The sequence below is a fragment of the Protopterus annectens genome, chromosome 16.part0 (genome assembly GCF_019279795.1).
Source record: "Protopterus annectens isolate FY-2018-M chromosome 16.part0, PAN1.0, whole genome shotgun sequence".
NCBI lineage: Eukaryota > Metazoa > Chordata > Ceratodontiformes > Protopteridae > Protopterus > Protopterus annectens.
Window position 1 is genome coordinate 601383080 of NC_056750.1, and position 14985 is coordinate 601398064.

The 14985-nt window shown below is 45.6% G+C and overlaps 1 protein-coding gene across 1 annotated transcript in view; it reads left to right on the top strand.

Moving 5' to 3' along the window:
* The window catches only part of LOC122790489, a gene marked incomplete in the record, with an annotated part of 1159925 nt that overhangs the window by 659540 nt on the left and 485400 nt on the right, over positions 1 to 14985 (top strand).

The following is a 14985-nucleotide window of genomic DNA, read 5'->3' on the forward strand; positions in this document are numbered from 1 at the left end:
CAGTACAAGGAAAAGCAATTTCAAAACAGACGCTTTCAAAATGGATTGGACATTGCATCAGATTTTGTTATTCCTTTCATGGGAAGATTGTTCCAGCCAATGTCAGACCACATTCCACCAGAGCTACAGCCACCTCTACAGCATTCTTAAGAGGGGTGCCTACAAAGGACATTCTAGAAGCTGCTACATGGAGCTCCGTGCATACATTCTCCAAACACTACAATCTCCCTCTATACTCCAGATCCAGAGCAGGCTTTGCTTCGGCAGTCCTGCAGGGTTTGATTGCCACACCATCTCTTTCCTAGAGCATTCCACCTCCCCCAGCTAAGCTATGGTATTCTACCCATATGTTATGACTGCAGTTGCATTCTTGAAGGACATAGTACAGTTTTGTACCTACCATAAATGTAGATGTCCGATACATATGCAGCTGCAGTCGGATTTTCCCTCCCTCCATACCCCTCTATGCCTAGGGTCCACTCCTATCCCTGTTTCTCTTAGCTGGGGATATCTGTTATGGTGTATCTGTTTATTGCTTACTTATTTGTCTGGAATCCTGTTTTTGTCTTCCAATTTGATTACAGCCTTCCTTGGAGGGCACCTGGCATCTGGGGCAAGAAACGCTGAAGAAAATGGCGTTGGCTGATGCTTATGTACTCCAGCCGCTCTGACGTCGGAGGGAGATGCGACATCAGCCGACGTCGGACCCAGACTTTGGAATCCGGCCGACCGAGGGCTGCCTGAGGCAGGACAAACCCATATGTTATGACTGCAGTTGCATATCTATCGGACATCTACATTTATGGTAGGTACAGAACTGTACTTTTCTTATGCTTCAGGTTCCCAAGGTAAAGCCATTTCAAAACAGACCATTTCTAAATGGATTGCTCATGGAATCAGATTTTGCTATTCACACCATGGAAAGCAAATCCCAGGGAGTATAAGGACTCATTCCACCAGAGCTGCTGCCACTTCTGCTGCCTTCCTCAGGGGAGTTCCTACCAAAGACATTTTGGAAGCTGCAACTTGGAGTTCAGTGCATACTTTTTCAAAGCACTACAATCTACCACTCTACTCTAAGTCTAGGGCAGGCTTTGCTTCTGCAGTCTTGCAGGGCCTTTTAGCCGCCCCTTCTTCTTTATGACCACCTCCCTTTCATTCTGCTTTGGGATTCTACCCTACAGTCATGACTGCAACAGTGAAACACGAACATAGTACAGTTGTGTACACTTACCATAAATGTAGATGTTAGAGTGTCTTCACTGTTGCAGTCTGGGTTTCCCCTCCCTCCTATCCCCTCTTATTTTTACTTTTGTGTGGTTCCTTTTTTCACCATTCTTCTGAGGTGTATTTGCAAAGGGTATGAGACCTTATTCATTTTTGGACTCCTGACATCTGGGGCAAGAAAAACTGGAGGACATGGCGTCGGCTGTCAGTTTTGTACTCCTGGCGCTCTGACATCAGGGAGCATGGCTGAACAGCCGACGCCGGACCCAGACTTTGGGATTCTGGCCGACAGAGGACTGCCTGCCAGCAGGGGAGAACCCTACAGTCATGACTGCAACAGTGAAGACACTCAACATCTACATTTATGGTAAGTGTACACAATTGTACTTTCTCTGCACTGCCCTTTGGCTTATCTACTGCGCCGAGGGTCTTCACAAAATGCCTGGCACCAGTAATTGCATTTTGCAGACTGAGGAATTCAAATATATCCTTACTTGGACGACTGCCTTATTCAGGCAGAGAACAGATATTCTTCTAAAGCATCTGACGTTTGTAAAAAGATTACTAATTTGCCTAGGGTACACAGTAAACTAAAAGAAATCAAAACTAGTACCCTCTCAAGAGATAATACTCCTGGGTGCAAGCTTAAATACAACTGCCCAAATGGCTTGTCTCACGCCAGACAAACAAAGGCATCTGACTTCATATTTCAAAAAGTTGGCAACAAAGACCCAGTTATCTGCAAGGAAAATCCTGCAGGCCTTGGGCTTCATGGCATCCTGCATTCTGCTAATTCCATATGCCAGACTGCATATGAGAAAACTACAATGGTATCTAAAAAGTGTTTGGACACAGCCTGGAAACATTAGTTACCCTCATCCCCTGCCTGCAACAGGAGTTTCGATGGTGGGCACAGGCCTGTCACCACAACAAGAGTCTGACATTCACTCTACCCATAGCCAGGCAGACACAACAGATGCATCAGATTATGCCTGGGGGGTCCACATGGCAGGAAAATGTATTCAGGGCACATGGCCCGCAAACCAGATGCATCTTCATATCAATCAAAAAGAGATGCTAGCTGTTCAGAATGCCCTGACCGCTTTCGAGGATCTGCTTCATCCAGGACAACTACTGATAGACAGACAATACTACAGTCATGTGGTACATAAACGAGCAGCGGGGCACACATTCCTACACCCTCTGCAGACGAGCAATGACTTTGTGGGACACAGAATTGACTTAACAAGTTCACCTGCAAGCACAATTCTTGCCAGGAAAAATAAATACTCTGGCAGAATAAGCAGAAACCTCATGGAGCCCCACGAATGGAAACTGGATCCTCTAGTCTTCAGCATGATAACAAGGAAATGGGGATGCCCAGATACAGATTTTTTTGCCTCCCCTTACAACTACCAATTACAGAGATTTTGCACAAGGATTTATCACAAACAAGTATGGAAAGTGGATACCCTATCCTTCAGCTGGAAAATCCTAACAGTATATGCCTTTCCTCCACTGCCTGTCCTTCCCAAGGTACTCCTAAAGGTCAGACAAGAGAAGCCAAAAATGATACTTATTGCCCCGGACTGGCCACGCCAGCACTGGTACCCAATCCTAAAGAACTTGTCTCACGGTCCAGCATTGACATTGCCTCAAACTTCTCACTTACTGATCCAACAAAACAATCCGATCCTGCACTGCCAATTCAGGGCCCTAAATCTGGCAGCATGTCTGATAATGTAGCCATTCAGAACACTTCTCTTTCAAAAGCTGTTATGGATGTTATCTTGGAGGCCAGGAGGCCCAGTACCAGAAAATCTTATTCAGAAAAGTGGAAGAGATTCTGTGCTTGGAACCAGGAACAAGGCATTAACGCGCAGATACCAAATGTTCCTCAGATTTTACAGTACTTAACTGAGATGCTGGACAAAGGCCTTTCCTTTTCATCAATTAAGATTCATGCCTCTGCCATTTCAGCCCATTACAATACGGAACCACCTATTTTTATTCTCATCCTTTAATAAGGCATTATCTCGGAGGGGCCAAAAACATCAGGCCTCCAAGGAGAGCACCAATACCTGCATGGGACCTCAATTATGTCTTGGAAAAACTCACACTGCCTCCTTTTCAACCAGCCTCAACAGCTGATATAAAATTCTTATCCTGGAAAACAACTCTGCTCTGAGCAATAACCTCTGCAAGACAAGTCTCGGAGTTACAAGCACTCATGGCTGAGGAACCATTTATCATTTTTCATCCAGACAGGGTTTCTTTGAGGGCAATCCCTACATTTATGCCTAAGGTGGTGTCCAGTGTGGCCCTCAAACCATTCACTTGCCTACCTTTTATCCAAACCCACAGAACAAAGGTGAGAAAATTCTGCATTCTTTGGACATGCACACAGCTACGCTTCTACTTGGACAGAACTAAAGCTTTCAGAAAAACTGAGCAACTTTTAGTGGCATATGCTGCAGGATCACAAGGAAAGGCCATCTCAAAACAGACTTTCTAAATGGATAGGTCATTGCAAAAGTTTCTGCCACTCACAGCATGGCAAATCAGTGCCTAAGGGCATTAGGCCACATGACTCTGAAACCAGGTTACTGGTGAAAGCGTTCAGTCAAACTGGTGTAATAAATTTTTATACCTTCATTGTTTTGGTGCCTGTGCCTTCCTGCCTTACACAGTGGTCGTGGCTCTTGGATTTTGTTCGAGTTTTGATCCTAATTTTGTTTTTGTTTTTTTGTCTTTTTATTGGGCCTCATTCTACCAGAGCAGCAGCCACTTCAGCAGCCTTCCTCAGAGGAGTACCAACCAGACATCTTAGAGGCTGCAACTTGGAGTTCAGTGCACACTTCTACAAAGCACTACCACTTACCTCTTTACTCTAAATCCAGAGCAGGCTTTGCCACTGCAGATGTCCTTCAAGGATGCATCTGCAGTCTTCACAAATGGGTTGTCCTGTCGTCAGGCAGCCCTTAGGTCGGCCGGATTCCAAAGTCTGGGTCTGGCTTCGGCTGGTGTCGCATTTCACCCGACGTCATTGCGGCAGTTCTTCGGGTATAAAGGCATCAGCCGACGCCATTTTCCTCAGTCTTTCTTGCCGCGTGGCGCCTGAAGCAGAAGCTATTCGCAAGTGCCGGTCGGTCAGATCCAGAGATTACTACTACCGAATATTACTTCGAAGACTTCTAAAAAGCTAAGTACCCCGTTGGGGACTCTTTCTTGCCTCAGCCGATGTCAGAGAAAGTGAATAACTGTTTATCTTGTGGGAAACAAATACCTCATAAAGATTTCCACTCCTATTGCATACATTGTTTAGGCCCAGACCACGACGTAGCAGCTTGTCTAGCCTGTGCTTCTTTTAACCGACAGACGCGTAGACGTCGGTCGGAGTTTGCTGAACAGATTTTCGGCTCCGATTTTGCATATATTATGCCGTCGGATCCTCCGACTACGCAAAGTACCAAAAAACGCAAAGAAAAGGACCGACACTCGCGGTCCGTGGTTTCGGCCGAAACCACGGTTAAGCAAACCACGAGTGTCTCGGTTTCAGCCGAAACCGAGCAAGCGGTTCTTTCTTCAGCCGAAATCATGCCTTCTACCGAGGCCTCTTCTAACCTGGTAGAAACGGCTTCTGAAATCCAACCTTCTGTTGCGGTTTCACAGGATTTATCAGATACCATTCCCCTGGATATTTCTACCCCTGCACGTGGAGCTGCTAGGCCTCCTGCAGCAATGTCTATTAAGGCCTTTGCCAGGGCTAAAGCAGCCAAAGCATCCAAAACGGTGGCTGCCAAGCCCCCCTCTCTCAGGCCCAGCACCAGCTCCCATATGCTTACTTTGGCTGAGGATCTCATCTCTTTACTTCGTGGAGCCCAGCCTCATCCAGACAGGGCCTCTCTCCCTCCTCCAGAAAAAAGGCCTAGAGCAGAGCCCCCTGAGCCAGTATCCACAGATGATTCCTCTGATGACTCAGAACATACAGACCCTCCTGAGGCTGCTTATTCTCCTTACGAAGACTCTGATGCTGAGGAGTCCATCCCTTCAGCCTCTCCTCCTGAGGAATTTTCCTTTGGGGAAACCTTGCATGCTATGAGGGAACAATTTCAGTGGCAGGGCCAAGATTTCTCAGACTCCAGAAAAAGGCTTAGGACCTTTCTACATTTGCCACAGCATAGGCCTTTAGCTATACCTCCAGTAGTTTCTGTTATTGATGATGCATTTAATGATGCTTGCACTGCTCCTGATTCATTACCTCCGGCTCCTGCTAAGCCCGATAGGTTCTACAGGGTCCCGGACACTCATCATCATTTATATAAGGCTCCTTTTGCAGATCCAGAGACCATCTCGCAGGGTCCTAAAGCCATAGCAGCTACTTCCACTAAAAAACACCCTCCCCTCTGAAAGGGAATCCAGGTCCTTAGAGAGATGGGGTAAAAAAGTTTACACCTCTGCTACTTTGTCAGCTAGAGCTTTGAACTGCCAATTTCATATGATTCAATACCAAGAGTTTATGCTTGACCAGTTGACTAAAAAGCTGTCCTCTGAAGAATCTTTAGATAACAAATATGTTCAAGAAATGGTACATAACATACAGCAGGTTAGTAACCATTCTTTAAAATGTGGCTATGATGCACTGGAGGCTTCCTTTAGATCAGCCATGACTGGCACAGTTATCAGGAGGCATGCATGGCTGAAAGAACAGGCATTACCAGACCATGTCAAATCAAAGCTTTTGGATGCACCTATGGACAAGGTCAGTTTATTTGGTTCCCCTGCGCAACAGGTACTAAAAAAGATGGAAGAGAAAGCAAAATCTGTACAAACAGTGAAAGATTTCTTACAAGTTCAACCTCCAAGGTTTAGCAGGAACTGGCCCTCCAAGAATTGGTCCTTTCCAGACTCCTCTAGGGCACAAAGAGGCAGGAATAGGTGCTCGAGAGGCAGAAACCAAACCAGGGGTGCCTACAGGGGACGCCAGTGGCAAGGTAACAACCAGCGAGGCAAGGATGCAACCACCACCACTACAACGACTCATTCACAGTGACTTGGCGGTGGCACCGCCTACCAGGGAACAACTAGAAGCACCCCTAGGCGGAAAGCTAACCTTATTTTCAAAGAACTGGCATTGCATCACAAGAGAAAAATGGATTTTGCAAACTATAGACCAAGGTTACAGGTTCCATTTCCATACTCTACCAAGCAAAAGAGGAATGCCAAACCTGCCACCTACTCAAAGGACAGAAGCTCTAAAGCAAATATCTCAATTACTAAGAATGAGAGCTGTGGAAAAGGTACCACCTTTGGAGCAAGGAAAGGGATTTTACTCCAGACTCTTCCTGGTACCAAGAAAAGAAAACAAATGGAGGCCTATTCTAGACCTGTCCGCTTTAAACACATTCCACATTGTTCCAAAATTCAAAATGCTGACCCTACAGCAGCTTCTTCCCATGCTGGGCAAGGAGTCTTGGCTGGTAACTCTAGATCTCAAGGAGGCATACCTGCACGTCCCCATAAGACCAATTTGCAGAAGATACCTCAGATTTCTTGCAGGATCAGAGCATTATCAATTCTCAGCATTGCCCTTTGGCTTATCTACTGCGCCCAGAGTGTTCACGAAATGCCTGGCATCAGTAATGGCTCATTGCAGACTTCAGGGGATTCAGATCTATCCCTACCTGGACGACTGCCTGATACAAGCGGACAACAAAATAAAACTAACAGAAGACCTACAAAGAGTCATTTACCTGCTGCAAGCCCTGGGATATACAGTCAATATAAAAAAGTCAAGGCTGATTCCATCCCAAAGAATAACCTTTCTGGGTGCAGAACTGGACACATCAAATCAAATGGCATCCCTAACTGCAGAAAAGAAAGAGCAGCTTCCTCTCTACTTCTTGGCATTAACAAAGCAGAACCATCTAACTGCAAGAAAAGTGCTGCAAGCTCTAGGCTTCATGGCATCTTGCATAATACTGGTTCCTCATGCCAGGCTGCATATGAGAAAGCTACAATGGTACCTAAAGAATTTGTGGTCTCAACACAAGCACAGCCTAGAAACCAAAATTCCAATGATTCCCTGCCTGAAGAAAGAGTTCCTATGGTGGGCTCAGGCCTGCCAATCAAACTCAGGATTGCCCTTCTGCAAAAGCCAACCAAAACAAACCATCACGACAGATGCCTCAGACCTCGGTTGGGGGGCACACATGCTGGACAGGTGCATTCAAGGCCTATGGACTCAAGAACCAGCTGCACCTGCACATAAATCTAAAGGAAATGATGGCAGTAAAATTGGCAATCCAGGCCTTCAAACCTTTTCTCCAAGAAGGTCAGCTGATAAGGACAGACAACACCACAGTTATGTGGTACATCAACAAACAGGGAGGCACACACTCATATCCTCTATGCCGGCTGGCACTGGACCTATGGGATGTGGCTCTGAGCTACAACATTCAGTTACAAGCAATTTATGTACCAGGGAAGGAAAACATTCTAGCAGACATATTAAGCAGAACTACCACAGATGCCCACGAATGGATGCTGCATCCGGACATCTTCAAAGCCATCACAAGAGAATGGGGATTACCACAAATAGACTTGTTTGCATCCCCACTCAATCACCAGCTAAAGAAATTCTGCACAAGGACATACCACCCACTTGCTTGGAAGGTGGACTCCCTATCTTTCAGTTGGAAAAACTTGATAGCATACGCATTCCCACCACTTCCTTTGATGCACAAGGTGCTTCTGAAGATCAAAGAGGAACATCCGAGGATCATTCTGATAGCTCCAGACTGGCCAAGACAACATTGGTATCCATTGCTGAGGAGCATGCCCCGGGAACAAATATGGACACTGCCCCTGATCCCATTACTGTTAACACAGAACAACTTCAACATCCTGCATCCAAACCTGAAAACTCTGCAGCTGACTGCCTGGAACATTACATGACAACAATTAACCCAAATTTATCCCAAAGGGTTAAGGACATAATCCTGGAGGCTCGAAGACCTTCAACAAGAAAGAATTATGCAGCAAAATGGAAAAGATATCTCGCTTGGAGTACTGCAAAGGGGCAAGAAGTGACACTGGTGAACATAGCCAACATCCTGGAGTACTTAGCAGAGCTCTTCCATACAGGCCTGTCCTACTCTTCCATCAAGATACATGCCACAGCTATTTCAACAGAATACAGCTTGGATCCTCCTGTCTTCTCGCATCCTCTGCTCAGTTTCTGAGAGGAATTAAAAATGTGAAACCTCCATTACCAGCATGGGACTTGAACTTTGTACTAGAAAAATTGACACTTCCCCCTTTCGAACCAGCAGCAACAGCAGAATTACAATACTTATCCTGGAAGACTGCATTCCTGCTGGCAATAACTTCAGCAAGAAGGGTCTCTGAACTACAGGCATTAATGGCAGTGCAACCCTTCCTGATCTTCCATCAAGATAGTGTCCATGAGAACAAATCCTACATTTATGCCTAAGGTGGTATCCAGAGTCTCTTTAAATCAGGCTATCCACCTTCCTACATTCTTCCCAACCCACAGAACAGGGAGAAAGGCTACTACATACCTTGGATGTGCATAGACAATTACGCTACTACCTGGACAGGACAAAACCAATAGAAAACTGACCAGCTTCTGGTAGCATATGCAACAGGGAAGGAAGGAAAACCAATTTCAAAACAGACAATCTCCAAATGGATAGGAAATTGCATTAGATTTTGTTACTCATATCATGGAAAGAAAACTCCAGAGAACATCAGGCCTCAATCCACAAGGGCTACAGCCACTACCACAGCTTTCTTACGAGGAGTGGCTACCAAGGACATTATAGAGGCTGCTACTTGGACCTCAGTGCATACATTTGCCAAGCATTATAATTTACCTTTATACTCTAGATCCCGAGCTGGTTTTGCCACTGCTGTTTTGCAAGGGATCCTAACTACACCATAATCTCTACTCATTCCTCCTCCCCTAGTTTTAGCTATGGTATTCTACCCATTTGTGAAGACTGCAGATGCATCCTTGAAGGACATAGTACAGTTTTGTACCTACCATAAATGTAGATGTACGATAGGAATGCATCTGCAGTCAGGATTACCCTCCCTCCTTCCTCTCTGAGGTACTCCTAGGGTATTTGCCAACCTTCAACTAGCTTGGGGGGGATCTATTATGGTGTATTTGTTTGTATATATGTACATACATGCTTATTTTGTGTGTTTGCTCTCTACTATTTGGAAACTTTGGCATTTATCCAAATTTAGCCATCCAAGAGGGCACCTGGCATCTGGGGCAAGAAACACCGAGGAAAATGGCGTCGGCTGATGCCTTTATACCCGAAGAACTGCCGCAATGACGTCGGGTGAAGTGCGACACCAGCCGAAGCCAGACCCAGACTTTGGAATCCGGCCGACCGAAGGGCTGCCTGACGACAGGACAACCCATTTGTGAAGACTGCAGATGCATTCCTATCGGACATCTACATTTATGGTAGGTACAAAACTGTACTTTCTGCAGGGCCTCAAAGCCTCTCCTAATCCTGTTGAGCCCAGCCACCCATCCTCAGCTTTGGGATTCAACCCAAGAGTAATGACTACAACAGTGAAACACGATGAACATAGTACAGTGGTGTACCTACCATAAATGTGGATGTTCGAGTGTATTAACTGTTGCAGTCAAGGTTACTTTCCCACCGTTCCCCTTTCTTTGGCTGGGGTTTATCTCTACTTCTCTATTCTATACAACCTATGTGGTGTATTTGCTTGTAGATGAAGGAAATCTTACTCTAGTGCATGTATGTTTATTGGCGTAATATATTTAGCCTACCCTTTTGGGGGCACCTGACATCTGGGGCAAAAAAAACTGAAGAAAATGGCGTCTGCTGCATCTTTTATACCCTTGGTGCACTTGACGTCAGGCAAGAGGCGACAGCAACCGACGCCGGACCAGGACTTTGGAATTCAGGCCGACTGCGGGTAGCCTGCCAGCAGGATAATCCAAGAGTAATGACTGCAACAGTGAATACACTCTAACATCTAGATTTATGGTAGGTACGCAACTGTACTTTACCCTCCCTCCTGCCCCCTGACTTTTTTCTATACTTTCTGCCTATCCTCTTTTTTGGCCATATCTTATGGCAATGGTATTTACTTTTTACTGGAAGTGATCCACACCATGTAATTGCTTCCTATTTTGGGGGCTCTTGACATCTGGGGCAAGAAAAACTGATGTAATGGCGTCTGCTGCATGTTTTATACCCCCAACGACCTGACGTCATGGAAGAGGCGATGGCATCCGAAGCAGAAATCCCAAGACTGGTATTCGGGCCGAGGGCTACCTGCAGGCAGATAACCCAAATGTGATGACTGCAACAGTGAATATACTCCTTAACATCTACATTTATGGTAAGTGTACACAACTGTAGTTTTTGTTAGTGATTAAAAAGAATATGTTAAGAGATATCCATGTCTGTTATCAGCCAACATGAATTATAATTTGTGTATGTTACAAGCTACATTGTTAGAATTATTTTGTAATAAATTGATGCCATTTGATTTTGTATATTCCTAATGCATTATTCTGGAGCCTTTCTTTCCAGCCTCCACTGAAAATGGGCTCCCAACGCACTATCCGCGTAAACAAATGCAGCTAATTAAGTTAAATAACTGAGTATACAGACTTATATATTAAAGTAAAACTCCACTTTAGAATTCAAAACACATTTTTTGATTGTATCTGTTTTCCAAGCTAGTTCAATGCCTCAAAATCACTCCAAGTTTCTTTTACATTGTTAATGTGTTTCCCTTAAAAATTAGGGATGATGGGGCCTACTTCAGTAACGTGATTTTATTTTCTTGCTTTCATTCCTTCTTCCCAGATTACATTTCATAGGTACATAGGTAGGTACTAGGCTATCTGCCCAAAGGTATTTCTAAGCCTAGCCAGAATGTGTTGGCTTTCGCCACCCCCTTAGATTAGTTCCCTGTGCCTCTGTCCAGCAGGGCCACTGAATTGATCCCCGAGATAAACTTCCTGTTTCCCATCCACTCGTCAAGATTTCTTTTGAAGAGCGTTAGCGAGGTGCTCTGCCTAATGTAGATGGGGATCTTGTTCCAAAGCATGGGAAGTCTCTGTGACAGGAATCTATCCCTCCAGCACGTCCTATTTATTGTTGTGGTGAGGTTGAGATCCCTAGAGCGTGTGGCTCATGGGGATAAGGTTTTCTTTAGGTGGAGCATGTCCATTAATTCTGGGTTGGACATGGTCTTGTATGTCAGGCAGAGATCACCTCTGAGTAGGCGGTATGCAGCCGAGTACAGCTGTAATTTCTTCAGTCGAGCTGCATAGGGCATCTGTTTGAGGCCAGTGATCCTCTTGGTGAGGTACATCTGAGGTCTTTCCAGCTGTTGCAGGTGTCTTGTAAGGTACATCCCAAATGGGGTGTTGTACTCTATGATGGGTCTGATGAGTGATGAGTAGAGGGGCACAGTGACTTCTTTTTATCTGGATGCGAACCCTTTTGTGATTAGGTGGGCCACGTAGAAGTTTTTTCTAACCACTTTGGCAATGTGATGATCAAAGGTGAGGTTACTGTCTACTTGGGTCCCCAGATCCCTTATCACGTCTTCCATATTTAGGGGACTACCACCTATGTAGTAGTTTGTGGGTATTTTGTTTTTTCCAAAGGGGGTGACTATGCACTTTTTGGCATTTAGCTTGAGGCCATGATTTTGACACCAGGTATCCGTCTCAGTGAGACCCTTTTGGAAGATGTCTGTCAGCTGGAGATTCAATTATAGCCCCTAGTTTGCAGTCATCTGCAAACTTGGTCAGCCATCATCCTCCTGTGCTTGTCTGTACCTCTGAGAAGTATATGCCGAACAGGAGTGGTCCTAGGACTGAGCCCTGGGGAACTCCACTTGTAACCGATTTAGAGTTGGACCTAGCTCCTGCAACTCTCACCATGTGGGTTCTGTCCATGAGCCAGTTGGCAACCCATCTTGTGACGTAGGGATTTATGTTCAGGCTGGTGAGCTTGTCTAGAATACCAGAATGGGGAATGGTGTCGAAGGCCTTTGCGAGGTCTAGGTAGGCTGTGTGTACCACTTTTCCCTCCTCTATAGACTTTGTAACTGTCTCAAAGAAGTCCACCAGGTTTAGGAGGCATGATCTGCCCTTAAGAAAGCCGAACTGGGTAGGGTCCAGTGTTTGGAGTTTCCCAATGTCTCTGTTAATGAGTTCCATGATGATGCGCTCCATAGCCTTGCAGACCAAGCTAGGCAGGCTTATAGGGCGATAGTTCCCAGGGTCTGTTGTGGCTCCACCTTTGTGATGTGGAATAACCGCTGCTGTGCACCACTCTATGGGTACGTAGCCTGTGGAGAGGCTGAGTTTGAACAGTGTGTTTAGGTGAGGGGTTAGTTCGTCTTTGAGCTCGTGTAGGACACAGCCTGGGACACCGTCCGGTCCCATTGATGCTGTGTTTTTGGCTTTGGAGAGGGCTGTTTTAACCTGAGTGTCTGTGATTTTAGGGACTCTACATTCTTCTGGTATGGTTATGGGCCCTCTTGGGGGTGAGAGGGGGATGAAGTTTGCGCTGAACTTGTCTGCCAGGATATTGGCGATATCAGTCGGTTCAGTGCATTTTATGCCATTCTGCACCAACTCCGAGCAGATCTGAGCATTGCCACTTAGATTCTTGACATAGCTAAAGAATGCCTTGTGGTTATCTTTGGAGTCCTTGGCAATTTTTCTTTCAAAGCCCACCTTGGATGATTTTATGAGGGATCGAAGTTTCTTGCTGATAGTGATCAGAGAGGTCTTCCCTTCTTGGGATTTTACTCTCTTCTGTACTAGTTTCCTCCTTTTATTGTGTAGCTTGTTTATGGCAGGAGTCCACCAGACTGGTTTCCTTTACTTGGAGGAGTGTGTCTTGCTTTTGCTTGGGATTGCATGATCCATGCATTCTTGTAGGTGCCCGTAGAATGCATTAGTGAAGGATTTTGCAGCTTGGACAGTGTTATCCTTCAGCATGGGGGCTTTATAGCTTTCCACCTCTGTCTTAAGTAACGTGAAGTTTGCTTTTGAAAAGTTTTTCACAGTGGTTTTTTTGTCCGGGGGTGGGGGTGGAATGTGGATAATCCAAAGTGATTTGTTTATGGTCAGATCTAACCAGCGAGGGGTTGACCTCCAGTGTGGAACACCGGTCGCCCATGTTGGTGATGACCAGGTCCAGTATGTTGTCACCTCTGGTGGGTGTGTTGACCAGTTGAACCAGGGCGTTTGAGTTTATAAATTCTAGGAAATATTGGGCAAGGGAGTTGGTACTTGAGTAGTTCTCCCAGTTAATGTTTGGGTAATTGAAATCACCCAATATTAGGGTGTTTGGTAGGACCTTTGTTTCCCAGTGTTTCCAGAAATGTGGAATGAGGGTCCTGGGACATGGGTGATCTGTAGCAAGCTACAATTTGAATTGCAGTTTTGCCCATTGTTAGTTGCACGCGGATGATCTCTGAAGCATTGTGCTGTGCCACTAACCTGGAGGTGTGGGTATCCTTGATGAATATGGATACACCCCTGCCTTTTGTATTTTGGTTTGGGTTCTGTGGCTGAAATGTATGGTACGAGTTGTAGCCTGGTAGTGCTGGGGTGCTCTCTGGTGCCTTAAACCAGGTTTTTGTTACTGCACATATATCTATTTTCTCCATACTGAGGAGTGCCTCGAGTGCGTGCATTTTGAGGTTCAGACTTATGGCATTGAGTAGCATTACTTTCAGTTTTTTGTTACTTGTGCTGTTTACGGCGGTGGGTTTGTCTTTTGAGACTTGCCTAAAAAAGGCACTATGGGGGTGGCAAGAGCCTTGGCCAGTATTCCAAAGCCTAAGGGTGACAAGTGCAAGCAGTCTGTAGCGAAGCAGCGTGGCTTGTCGAGCATGTCGTCCCAGGCGGACAGACACTGGATCCCCTTTGAATGACACCAGAAACTTAGCCAGTTGTTGAAATTGAGAATTTTTTCTTTATACCGTGGTATCATTCTTGTTGAGGGCAGGATGCTACTCAGGGTCAGGGTCATACCGGCCTGGACTAAGTGATCAGAGAGCTCTTCCATGTCTCTCTTCCTGTAGTCCATGGAGGTACGGCTCAGGTCATTCACACCAATATGGACAATGACAGAGTCATATTTGTACTTGTTCTGTAGTGACCTGAGTGCTTGTGTTATGTGGCGGATTCTGGCACCCAACAGGCAGCTAACAGTAATCTCCTTATTCAGCTTAGTGAGTGGGGCGTCAGTGTGCCTGACTGTAGAGTCACCTATTATAGTATGTTTGGTATGTTGTTTGCCTTAAGGGCTGTGATTGCATGGCACACTGGTTTTGTGAAGTATGTGTTTCATGGTTTGTGTTGGGAGGTGGAGGTTGCTTGGTAGTTTGCTTTGGAGGTTTCTGTTGATTTTGCAGATTTTTATTTAGAGCCTCCAAGTATGTTTTCATGTATTTGTGTGTTTTTTTCCAGTGCTGCGTTAATGGGTTTATGTGAGACTGGTGGTGTGATGCAACTATTTCCCTACTCCTCTTGACTTGTCTGATCCAGTCTTGGGTTGAGAGAGCTTAGCCTCCAGTTTGGCCGTATAATTGCATCTCTCGCATGTATTAGTGTTTGGTGGTAGGAGGAGGGGATTGTCTGTGTACATGAGGCAGTTGCAACATTGCCTCAAAATGTCCAGATTCACTAGTTGGACTGGAGAG